Source organism: Eurosta solidaginis, chromosome 3 (genome assembly GCF_040869045.1).
Source record: "Eurosta solidaginis isolate ZX-2024a chromosome 3, ASM4086904v1, whole genome shotgun sequence".
NCBI lineage: Eukaryota > Metazoa > Arthropoda > Insecta > Diptera > Tephritidae > Eurosta > Eurosta solidaginis.
In genome coordinates this window covers 34,176,914-34,189,873 of record NC_090321.1, presented here as the reverse complement: position 1 = coordinate 34,189,873, position 12,960 = coordinate 34,176,914, and the positions used below count along the sequence as shown (strand labels likewise).

Below are 12,960 nucleotides of genomic sequence, written 5' to 3'. Positions count from 1 at the left end.
TACTATATTTACGCTTAATAAAAATTAGCAAAATCGGAGAAGGACCACGCCCACTTTAAAAAAAAAAATTTTAAAGTAAAATTTTAACAAAAAATTTAATATCTTTACATTATATAAGTAAATTATGTCAACATTCAACTTCAGTAATGATATGGTGCAACAAAATACAAAAATAAAAGAAAATTTCAAAATGGGCGTGGCTCCGCCCTTTTTCATTTAATTTCCCTAGGATACTTTTAACGCCATAAGTCGAACAAAAATTTACCAATCCTTTTGAAATTTGGCAATGCCATAATTCTATACCAAATACGAAAAAAGCGATGAAACATGGTAATTGGATTGGTTTATTGACGCGAAATATAACTTTAGAAAAAGCTTTGTAAAATCGTTGTGACACCTACCATATTAAGTAGAAGAAAATGAAAACGTTCTGCAGGGCGAAATAAAAAACCCTTGAAATCTTGGCAGGTATTACATATATAAATAAATTAGCGGTATCCAACAGATGATATTCTGGGCCACCTTGGTCCACATTTTGGTCGATATCTGGAAAACGCCTTCACATATAAAACTACCATCAGTCCCTTTTAAAACTCTCATTAATACCTTTAATTTGATACCAATATCGTACAAACTCATTCTAGAGTCACCCCTGTCCACCTTTATGGCTATATCTCGAAAAGGCGTCCACCTATAGAACTAAGCCCCACGCCCTTTTAAAATACTCATTAACACCTTTCGTTTGAAACCCATATCGTACAAACAAATTCTAGGGTCACCCCTGGTCCACCTTTATGGAGATATCTCGAAACGGCGTCCACTTATGGAACTAAGGATTACTCCCTTTTAAAATACTCATTAATGCCTTTCATTTGATACACATCTCATACAAACACATTCCAGGATTTTCCTCGGTTCATTTTCCTACATGGTTATTTTCCCTTATGTCTCAAATTTTTATACTCAGTTGAGCAGAGCTCACAGAGTATATTAAGTTTGATTGGATAACGGTTGGTTGTACATATATAAAGGAATCGAGATAGATATAGACTTCCATATATCAAAATAATCAGGATCGAAAAAAAATTTGATTGAGCCATGTCCGTCCGTCCGTCCGTCCGTCCGTCCGTCCGTCCGTTAACACGATAACTTGAGTAAATTTTGAGGTATCTTGATGAAATTTGGTATGTAGGTTCCTGAGCACTCATCTCAGATCGCTATTTAAAATGAACGATATCGGACTATAACCACGCCCACTTTTTCGATATCGAAAATTTCGAAAAACCCAAAAAGTGCGATAATTCATTACAAAAGACCAATAAAGCGACGAAACTTGGTAGATGAGTTGAACTTATGACGCAAAATAGAAAATTAGTAAAATCTTGGACAATGGGAGTGGCACCGCCCACTTTTAAAAGAAAGTAATTAAAAATTTTGCAAGCTGTAATTTGGCAGTCGTTGAAGATATCATGATGAAATTTGGCAGGAACGTTACCCTTATTACTGTATGTACGCTTAATAAAAATTAGCAAAATCGGAGAAGGACCACGCCCACTTTTAAAAAAAATTTTTTTAAAGTAAAATTTTAACAAAAAATTTAATATCTTTACAGTATATAAGTAAATTATGTCAAGATTCAACTCCAGTAATGATATGGTGCAACAAAATACAAAAATAAAAGAAAATTTAAAAATGGGCGTGGCTCCGCCCTTTTTCATTTAATTTGTCTAGGATACTTTTAACGCCATAAGTCGAACAAAAATTAACCAATCCTTTTGAAATTTGGTAGGGGCATAGATTTTATGGCGTTAACTGTTTTCTGTGAAAATGGGCGAAATCGGTTGATGTCACGCCCAGTTTTTATACACAGTCGTCCGTCTGTCCTTCCGCATGGCCGTTAACACGATAACTTGAGCAAAAATCGATATATCTTTACTAAACTCAGTTCACGTACTTATCTGAACTCACTTTATCTTGGCATGAAAAATGAACGAAATCCGACTATGACCACGCCCACTTTACCCACACTTACGAAAAATGAAAAAATGCCATAATTCTATACCAAATACGAAAAAAGGGATGAAATATGGTAAGGTAATTGGATTGCTTTATTGACGCGAAATATAACTTTAGAAAAAACTTTATAAAATGGTTGTGACACCTACCATATTAAGTAGAAGAAAATGAAAAAGTTTTGCAGGGCGAAATAAAAAACCCTTAAAATCTTGGCAGGTATTACATATATAAATAAATTAGCGGTATCCAACAGATGATGTTCTGGGTCACCCTGGTCCACATTTTGGTCGATATCTGGAAAACGCCTTCACATATACAACTACCACCACTCCCTTTTAAAACTCTCATTAATACCTTTAATTTGATACCCATATCGTAGAAACTCATTCTAAAGTCACCTCTGGACCACCTTTATGGCGATATTTCGAAAAGGCGAACACCTATAGAACGAAGGCCCACTCCCTTTTAAAAATACTCATTAACACCTTTCATTTGATACCCATATCGTACAAACAAAGTCTAGAGCCACCCCTGGTCCAGAAAGGCCCACTCCCTCTTAAAATACTCATTAACTCCTTTCGTTTGATACCCATATTGCACAAACGAATTCTAGAGTCACCCCTGGCCCACCTTTATGGCGATATCTCGACCCGGCGTCCACCTATGGAACTAAGGATTACTCCCTTTTAAAATACTCATTAATACCTTTCATTTGATACCCATATCGTACAAACGCACTCTAGAGTCAACCCTGATCCACCTTTATGGCTATATCCCTAAATGGCGTCCACCTATAGAACTATGGCCCACTCCCTCATAAAATAATCTTTAATGCCTTTCATTTGATACACATGTCATACAAACACATTCCAGGGTTTCCCTCGGTTCATTTTCCTACATGGTTATTTTCCCTTATGTTGTCACCATAGCTCTCAACTGAGTATGTAATATTCGATTACACCCGAACTTAACCTTCCTTACTTGTTTTTTTTTTTTTAAGTCAAATTTTAACAAAAAATTCAATATCTTTACAGTACATAAGTAAATTATGTCAACATTCGAATCCAGTAATGATATTGTGCAATAAAATACAAAAATAAAAGGAAATTTCAAAATGGGCGTGGCTCCGCCCTTTTTCATTTAATTTGTCTAGGATACTTTTAATGCCATAAGTCGAACAAAAATTTACCACTCCTTGTGAAATTTGGTAGGAGCTTAGATCCTAGGACAATAACTGCTTTCTGTGAAAAAGGGCGAAATCGGTGGAAGCCACGCCTAGTTTTTTTACACAGGCGTCCGTCTGCCCTTCCGCTCGGCCGTTAATATGATAACTTGAGCAAAAATCTATATATCTTTACTAAACTCAGTTCTCGTACTTATCTGAACTCACTTTGTGTTGATGTAAAAATGGACGAAATCCGACTATGACCACGTCCACTTTTTCGATATCGAAAGTTACGAAAAAAAATGCCATAATTCTATACCAAATACGAAAAAAGGGATGAAACATGGTAATTGGATTGATTTATTGAAGCAAAATATAGCTTTAGAAAAAACTTTGCAAAATGGGTGTGACGCATACCAAATTAAGTTGAAGAAAATGAAAAAGTTCTGCAGGGCGAAATCAAAAGCCCTCGGAATCTTGACAGGAATACTGTTCGTGGTATTACATATATAAATAAATTAGCGGTACCCGACAGATGATGTTCTGGGCCACCCTGGTCCACATTTTGGTCAATATCTCGAAAACGCCTTCACATATACAACTACCACCACTCCCTTTTAAAATACTCATTACCACTTTTCATTTGATAACCATACCATAACTCTAGAGTGACCCCTGGTCCACCTTTATGGCGATATCTCGAAAAGGCGTCCACCTATAGAACTAAGGCCCACTCCCTTTTAAAAAACTCATTAACACCTTTCATTTTATACCCATATGGTACAAATAAATTCTAAAGTCACCCCTGGTCCACATTTACGGCTATATCTCGAAAAGGCGTCCACCTATAGAAATAAGGCCCAATGCCTTTTAAAATATTCATTAACACTTTTCATTAGATACCCATATCGTACAAACATATTCTAGAGTCACCACACTGGTCCACCTATATGGCGATATCTTCAAAAGGCGTCCACCTATAGAACTAAGGCCCACTCTCTTTTTAAATACTCATTAACACCTTTCATTTGATACACATGTCATACAAACACATACCAGGGTTACCCTAGGTTCATTTTCCTACATGGTGATTTTCCCTTATTTTGTCACCATAGCTCTCAGCTGAGTATGTAATGTTCGGTTACACCCGAAGTTAGCCTTCATTACTTGTTTTTATTTAGCACACATATAGTAATACGAGTAACGTTCCTGCCAAATTTCATCATGATATCTTCAACGACTGCCAAATTACAGCTTGCAAAATTTTTAAATTAGTTCCTTTTAAAAGTGGGCGGTGCCGCGCCCATTTCCCTAAATTTTACTAACTTTCTATTCTGCGTCATAAGGTCAAGCCACGTACCAAGTTTCATCGCTTTATCCGTCTTTGGTAATGAATTATCGCACTTTTTCGGTTTTACGAAATTTTCGATATCGAAAAAGTGGGCGTGGTTATAGTCCGATATCGTTCATTTTAAATAGCGATCCGAAATGAGTGCACAGAAACCTACATACCAAATTTCATCAAGATAGCTGAAAATTTACTCAAGTTATCGTGTTAACGGTCAGACGGACGGACGGACGGACATGGCTCAATCAAATTTTTTTCCCGATACTGATGATTTTGATATATGGAAGTCTATATCTAGCTCGATTCCTTTATACGTATAAAACCAACCGTTATGCAATCCAATTTAATATACTCTGTGTGCAAAGCACGCTGAGTATAAAAATCGTGCGATTTTAAGGTGGACATAAGATCAGTTAACCTTATGATCGTTGACCTTATCTCACCGTTTTGTTATTCAGATATTTGAGAGTTATTTTCTCTGCCACAACAACGAACAATAAACCCTGACATAATGCACTGAAACTGAAAAGAGAAAAAACCAACAAAATCACTCTTCTGTCCATCCCTATTTTATGGTGACAAAAGCCTAGCATACAAATTCATATTATGCGTTGCATACACAAGTGTACAAAATTGAAAAAAATACCTATGAATTATTTGCCCTTTTTCATGAGCCATTTGCACTTATTGACGTAGGTGTTTTTGGTTTACTTCTTTCAGTTATGAGTAAATTGGAACATATTTGCATTTCACATCTCTTTGTTTTCTTTCCGCTCTTTTTTGGGTTATGTACACAACCACATTATGTAGGTACATTTACGAGGAAGTATGAATATTTCATTGTTTTTGCACTCAACCGATTGAATGGAATAAAAAATATATTTTTCTTCAACTAAAGTTTTTTTTTCGTTTATTAAGTGCAAGCAGAACCTGAAGACATTGTTCTCTGCGAACTTTGGCTTGCCTGCGTAGTTCAAGGAAACTTAAAAAAAACTAAATCTTTCCGTTCGTCTTCACTCTCTCTATCTCCCTTCCTTCGCTCTCCAAATTTCCGGAAAATCTAATCTTTAGTATGTTTTTTCTTAATAAACCAGGCCTAGTTTCAGTGAGCCCAATGTGCTGCGCCACTTCGTTAAGAAAGAACGCTGTTACGACCTCAAATCACGATTTGACAGCTTACAACATCAACAGCTTCGTCAGTACTTTCCTTTCCACTCCTTCATTCGAAATTAAAGAATTAAAGATGGCTTGATGCAATTCGGTCCCTTATACGGGTTTATTCGACCTTGGTTGGTTGGTTGGTTGCTGTGGTGCCTGGCCGAAATGCCCGGACCCAAAAGCGTTCTAAGTGCCATTTTGATGACCGTTCTCCTCGAACCAGTTGCTTTATGTACCCTGTGCGTTTACTTGGTTAAATCAATAAAGCTTCTGATGTCCTTTGTGGAGCGTTCCGACACCGCACTCAGATCGGGCAGCACAAATTTGCCCAAAGCTCGAAACCTCACCAGGGTTGGGCACGCGCGGAGTAAATTGGTGGCACGTCTCCTTACAACCTTCGACAATACAACCTTCCAAGCTACCAATGCCCTGTAATGGTGAATGTGATGTATGGTGAATCTAATGCTTTGAGTGCTTTTCGGCTGTCCGAGAACGCATCTCACCGTCGCTTTCCCGTTTTTCTAAGAGGAAAAACATGGCCTCTCTAAACCTAGTATCTCTGATTGGAAGATGCTAGCTGTTGGAAGATGGACGAATATCGCGACATTAAGCTGGTTGGAAAAAACCCCCAAACCAACACCGCAAGCCTTTTTAAACCGATCCGTGAAGAGTAAGATTACGCCCTCTTGGCAAACTTCGTCGGCTGACCAATCCGGTTTTGACAGGAGCCTCATAAGCTTTGACCTTAGACCGCAGTTGCTACTTAATATCCTCTTACACGAGTAGTATTCGCAACTCTTCTATCCATATTCCGTTATCGGCTTTCCATAACCACTTGTTGTCTATTTTGATGCCAAGGCACTTTACTCTCCTTGAGAGGGAGAGTTCAGAGCCCCCCCTGGCGTGTTCCTCTTCGCACGCTCTGCGTCGTTGTCACTGATCCATTGTCTGCTTCAATAATTATGTTTTCCAGCATTGATTGAGTCCATTGAAGGGACTTGACAATAGCGCTGATTTCAATGTTTTTGAAAGCTCCCTTCATAGCTAAGAAGATAGCAAAAGTGTACTGTTTGTAGTTAGAGATCCTACGAGATCCTACAGAACCACTGAGCGTTTTGAGAGCAGTTCCAGTTGACATTCTCTTCATGTAAGCGTGCTGCGCATTAGAAAACTTGACTCTGTTCTTATTCCCCCCAGCGGGTTAGGGGGTCAGAATATACCCGCGGTAGGTATGCCTGTCGTAAGAGGCGACTAAAATGCCAGATTCAAGGGGCTGTGTAGCGTAACCCTTCAGGTTGCCAGCGCAATATATAGCTTCTCCAAACCCAATTGTCAACCTCACCTATCCGCGGCGAATCCTGTTTCACTAACAGACGAGGCTCTGGCGACCCCAAGCTCCTCAAGGAACTTGGGGTGGGGAGGGAGGGATGGCCTGAAGGTTTAACGTGGCCACATAAATCGTTCCCAAGATGGTCGGGCTAGCACTTTAATGATGCTGTGTTACCGGAGCGTACCGGATCTGTATCCGGCAAAGGACCATCACATCGATAACACTCCCCAAAGCCTTCGGGGAGCAACCTTATCGCTACAACAACAACAACTCTGTTCTTATTAATTGTACCATCTGAATGGCCAATAGCCATAATGAACTTGAGGCTTATAGATCGGCTTTTTGGCGCGTACGTCTGCCAGCCTTGGGAAGAAATAAAATTTTGCTTTCTTCCAGGAATATACGTCAGGGTAATACTAACTCTTTAGACCCATTCCAGCTGCCCCCGGGGGGTTAGGGGGATTAGAATATACCCGCGGTAGGTATGCCTGTCGTAAGAGGTGACAAAAATATCAAATTGATTCTAGGGGTTGTGTAGCGCAACCCTCTCAAGGGGTTGCCAGCGCAATATATAGCTTCTCCAACCCAATTGTCAACCTCATTTACCCGTGACGAGTCCTGTTTCATTAACAGCCGAGACTCTGGAGACTATATCCGGCAAAGGAACATCAACATCGATAGCACTCCCCAAAGCCTTCTGAGAGTGTCTTTATCGTTAATACAACAACAACAACAACAATCCATTCAAGCCATAGTATCATTAGGTCACCTAGCTTTTGAAGAGAGGTTCTTTTATTTATGTGTGATCGCACCGTGAGAAGTGTGATATTTATAAGGGTGGTCAGGGAGTCCACGGCCGAGTTCATCCAAACTCCGTCTGATTCTCTTACGAAATGGTAGTTGTGTTGATCTTTGCACACAATTTTACTCAGTCCTGAGGGCTCTCGAGTGTTTGATATTGTGGAGCATAAGAATTGCCAGGACACCGCCTTTGCTACCCGTACCTCTTTTTTGTATTGCTTGAGCGCATAATTGCATGGCTTCCAGACTTCTGTAGCGTTACACAAATTTTATTGCTTTTCTTAATGTTTTTCTGAATTTCCTAAGGTCCCCGCTACACCAGGTTAAAATGCACAGCCTACTTATTTTATTTTGTGTGCCAGTATAATTAATCAATGAACATAAAAAATCACTTAATTATCCACAACTAATTTTGCAATCAGCTTAAGCTAACAGCCAGATCATAAATCAAACCAAATAAAAATTGAAACTTACCTCGAACCGATTCTGCATTAATTAAAAAGCGAAGCGGAAAATTAGCACCTGAAAAAATAAGAAAACACAAAAGCTTTAGTATTACACAATTGAATGTTGGTAGTGTTGACATACAAACACATACACACAAAAATATAATCAATTGAAATATTTTTATTATTAAAACACCACAAAAAACAAGTAAGGAAGGCTAAGTTCGGGTGTAACCGAACATTACATACTCAGCTGAGAGCTTTGGAGACAAAATAAGGGAAAATCACCACTTAGCAAAATGAACCTAGGGTAACCCTGGAATGTGTTTGTATGACATGTATATGAAATGAAAGGTGTTAATGATTATTTAAAACGTAGTGGGCCTTAGTTCTATAGGTGGACGCCTTTTCGAGATATCGCAATAAGGGTGGACCAGGGGTGACTCTAGAATGTGTTTGTACGATATGGGTATCATTTTAAAAGTATTAATGAGGGTTTTAAAATGGAGTGGTGGTAGTTGTATATGTGAAGGCGTTTTCGAGATATCTACCAAAATGCGGACCAGGGTGATCCAGAACATCATCTGTCGGGTACCGCTAATTTATTTATATATGTAATACCACGTACAGTATTCCTGCCAAGATTCCAAGGGCTGTTGATTTCGCCTTGTAGAACTTTTTCGTTTTCTTCTACTTAATATGGTAGGTGTTACACCCATTTTACAAAGTTTTTTCTAAAGTTATATTTTGCGTCAATAAACCAATCCAATTACCATGTTTCATCTCTTTTTTCATATTTGGTACAGAATTATGGCATTTTTTTAATTTTTCGTAATTTTCGACATCGAAAGTGGGCGTTGTCATAGACGGATTTCGGTCATATTTTATACCAAGATAAAGTGACTTCAGATAAGTACGTGTCAACGGCCGAGCGGAAGGACAGACGGTCGACTGTGTATAAAAACTGGGCGTCGTTCAAACCGACTTCGCCCATTTTCACAGAGAACAGTTACCGTCATAGAATCTATGTCCCTACCAAATTTCACAAGGATTGGTAAATTTTTCTTCGACTTATGGAATTAAAAGTATTCTAGACGAATTAAATGAAAAAGGGCGGAGTTACGCCCATTTTGAAATTTTCTTTTATCTTTGTATTTTGTTGCACCATACCAGAAAAAAAGTGGAAAAATTGTTTTTGAGTCATAAGCCACCTTTTCATAGACCGGGTCACATATATTGATGCAATAAATATCAGCATACAACAAGATCAAGGTCAAATGCTTCAAATCAATAAAAATATTACATTTATTATTGAAAACATTCATTTGTTGTTACTTTTCAAAATTACAGTTATTTTGTTACAAGGCGCCAAGTAATGACGGAATACCAGCCGAGCTGTTCATACACGGGAGAGAAGAGTTGGTAAAGAGCATGCATCAGCAAAATATGGTCGGATGAACGCATGCCTCCAGACTGGAACTTATCCACAAGAAAGGTGATCCGGCGAACCAAGCTAATTACAGTGGAATTGGCCTGCTTAATATCGCATATAAAGCTCTATCTAGCATACTGTGGGAAATAATGAAATCCATACTTAACAAAGACTGGACGTTATCAGTACGGCTTCAGACCTGCAAAATCTACTATCGACCACTTCTTGGCGATGCGCCAGATCCTGGAAAGTACTCACGATAAGCAAATCGGCACTCACCATCTTTTCATCGACTTGGAAGCAGCATGTGAGAGCGCGAAAAGAAACTGCAATATCTAAATTGAAATACCCTGCAAAGACGACCAGCTTCGGAAGGATTTAGAAGGGTTCGAAATCAAACGCGGCTTCAGACAAGGCGACTCCTTTCCATGCTATTTCTTTAACATAATGCTGCAGAAGATAGTTATAGCAGCAGAACTAAACCGTGATGGTAAAATCTATTATAAGAGAGTACAATTACTGGTGTATGTTGATGATACTGATATTATCATTATGATTTTGCCTTCTCGGAATTAGATAAAGAAGCAGAAAAAATGGATATTTTGCTGAAGCAGCACAAGGCGAAGTATTTGCTGTCATCCAAGAAAGAATCAGCTCATTCAAGCCTTCGCAGCCATTTCACTGTTAACGGATACAAATTCGAGACTCTGAAGGATTTCGTCTATTTGAGAACTAATAGAAAAAACAATGTCAGCATAGAAATCAAAAAAAAATAATAATTCCTTAGAAGTGCTATTTTGGACTAAGCAAAGTAAGTGTGAGAGTGAGAAGTAAAGCCCTCTCTCAACGTAAAAAAATTACGCTCTACAAGTCGCTCATCATACCTGTCCTGATGTATGACTCGGAATCATGAACGTGTCGAGAGAAGATGAGATGGCTCTTGTAGTGTTCGAGAGAAAAGTTCTCTGAAAAATGTATGGTCCGTGATGCCGACGCCGAGTATCGAAGGAGTTATAATAATGACCTGTATGAGCTTTACGCAGATATGACAATAAAGCAGCGAAAAAAACCCAAAGGTTTTGCAGCCAAGGTGACTTAATGAGAATGAACGAAGACGCTCCGGCCAATAAAGTATTTCAGTCGACTCTGCAGCTTGGAAGCAGAGAAAGGGGGGACCTTTACAGAATTGGGAGATGCAGGTGGTGAAGACTTGAACTCCTTTGATGCTCCCAATTAGCGTCAGTTATCGCGAAACAGGAAGCGTGACTTGTTACGAAACGGACAAAATTGCTTAGGCGGTTAAGCTCCAATTAATGATGATGATATATGCGCTGAAAACTCATTTATTTTAGGCAATTAAAACTTCTCATTACTTAGAAAAAAAAAAACTAAAAAGACAGACGATTTACTAAGTCAAACAGCAATTTCTGATCCTATTTATCATAAATACTTTTAGCATTACTGTAATTACTGTCATAAACTTGTATACAACCATGAGTGTACTTTGCTAAGTTTTAATTCATTTACTTAGCATTCCGACTATGGCTTTAGAATTACACTAAAATTTATGCAAATTCTTAATTATTTCCTCTTCCCTTTTTTAGTATTTTCTTACAGCAGAAATTTTTGTTAATGAGCTTGTAAAATAAATATGATTCATTTATTTTCAAATATTTTCGTTAATGCGGTCTCTTGAAGCTCATGATCTGAAAGAACTAAGGTTTGTTGGTTTAAGCTTTAGTTGGGTCTTGGTCGCGCTGAGTTTATTACTTTAAAACATTCAGTTTTTTCCCTACCTTATAGTATACTCTCTCAAAAATGGAAAAAGTTAAATTAAATTAAATTACATAACACATTTTTCACTAAGGGTACTCATTTAAACTCTTACGTGCCTCGTATGAGGGTGAACTCAATATTGAGTATATAAAAAGTTTTGGTCAACGGAACTGAATGGCTGGATCTTCAGAGTATTGCATTTTTCACCAATATGCTCACATCAGTGAGACGACTGACGATCTGGAACAATATGATGAAGTTGTAAATGAGTATCTGGGCGGCTTGTACTAAAAAAGCTCAGGATTGAAGTTATACGGCCCCAAGAACCAATATTTATATATGTAAACCAAGCGCTGAGATAGGCACATTCAGCAGAAAAAGGTGGCTGGTGTTAAAATATATGGCAGCAGGGGTTTTACAGTAATGATGCTTCAACGAATGATAGCTTGTAGATTTACCTGTTGGCAAACAAAACTTAGGCTTGTTAGAACTTTATTTTAAACACATCTGTCTAAACCTGGTAACGTTTCGACAAACATGAAATAATTCCAGCCATATCATCAAAATTGGCAGATGTTGTTCTGACTCTCTGTCTATCCACCTGATTAACCGTCTTCCTTTCTAGTTTCCTCTCCCCTCTGCATTTTTTAGTTTACCCAAATTGGTTCATTCAATTCTCCTACGCCTTTCATTCCTTCGTAAATCTTCCCGCTGTTCCCCTTACTCTTCCCTCTTTTATCCAAGTATAACTCTCACCTCTACCCTTAATCTCATCCTTATGTCATTCTTACTCTTTCTGTTATCCTCTTTATATTCCTTCTCTCCAACCATTACGCTTATACTTACTTTTACTCTCACACTTCCTATTCCTCTTGTTCTCTTTACTTTATTAACTTCTTATACTTTTCATTCATATTACTTTTGGTTTCACATCACTTTTCCTTCATGTCACCGTTTCCAATGTGGAAATATATCGAGTTTGCCAATTTCCGCACATTACATTACTTAAGTAGTAAAATAGTACTAAACAAGTAAGGAAGGCTAAGTTCGGGTGTAACCGAACATTACATACTCAGTTGAGAGCTATGGAGACAAAATAAGGAAAATCACCATGTAGGAAAATGAACCTAGGGTAACCCTGGAATGTGGTTGTATGACATGTGTATCAAATGGAAGGTATTAAAGAGTATTTTAAGAGAGAGTAGGCCATAGTTCTATGGATGGACGCCATTTAGGGATATCGCCATAAAGGTGGATCAGGGCTGACTCAGAATGTGTTTGTACGATATGGGTATCAAATGAAAGCTGTTAATGAGTATTTTGAAAAGGAGTGATCCTTAGTTCCATAGGTGGACGCCGTTTCGAGATATCGCCATAAAGGTGGACCAGGGGTGTCTCTAGTTGTACGATATGGGAATCAAATGAAAGGTGTTACTGAGCATTTTAAGAGGGGTGGGCATTAGGTATATAGGTGGACGCCTTTTCGAA

The 12,960-nt window shown here is 38.3% G+C and overlaps 1 protein-coding gene across 3 annotated transcripts in view; it reads right to left on the bottom strand.

Annotated features, from left to right (window-relative positions):
- The window catches only part of gol (goliath), a 217,504-nt gene that overhangs the window by 130,980 nt on the left and 73,564 nt on the right, over positions 1-12,960 (bottom strand). For all 3 annotated transcript variants that reach the window (XM_067771381.1, XM_067771383.1, XM_067771382.1), the window contains one exon: positions 8,293-8,340. The gene's annotated coding sequence lies outside the window, so the exon portion shown is untranslated. The remainder of the gene's footprint in view (positions 1-8,292; positions 8,341-12,960) is intronic.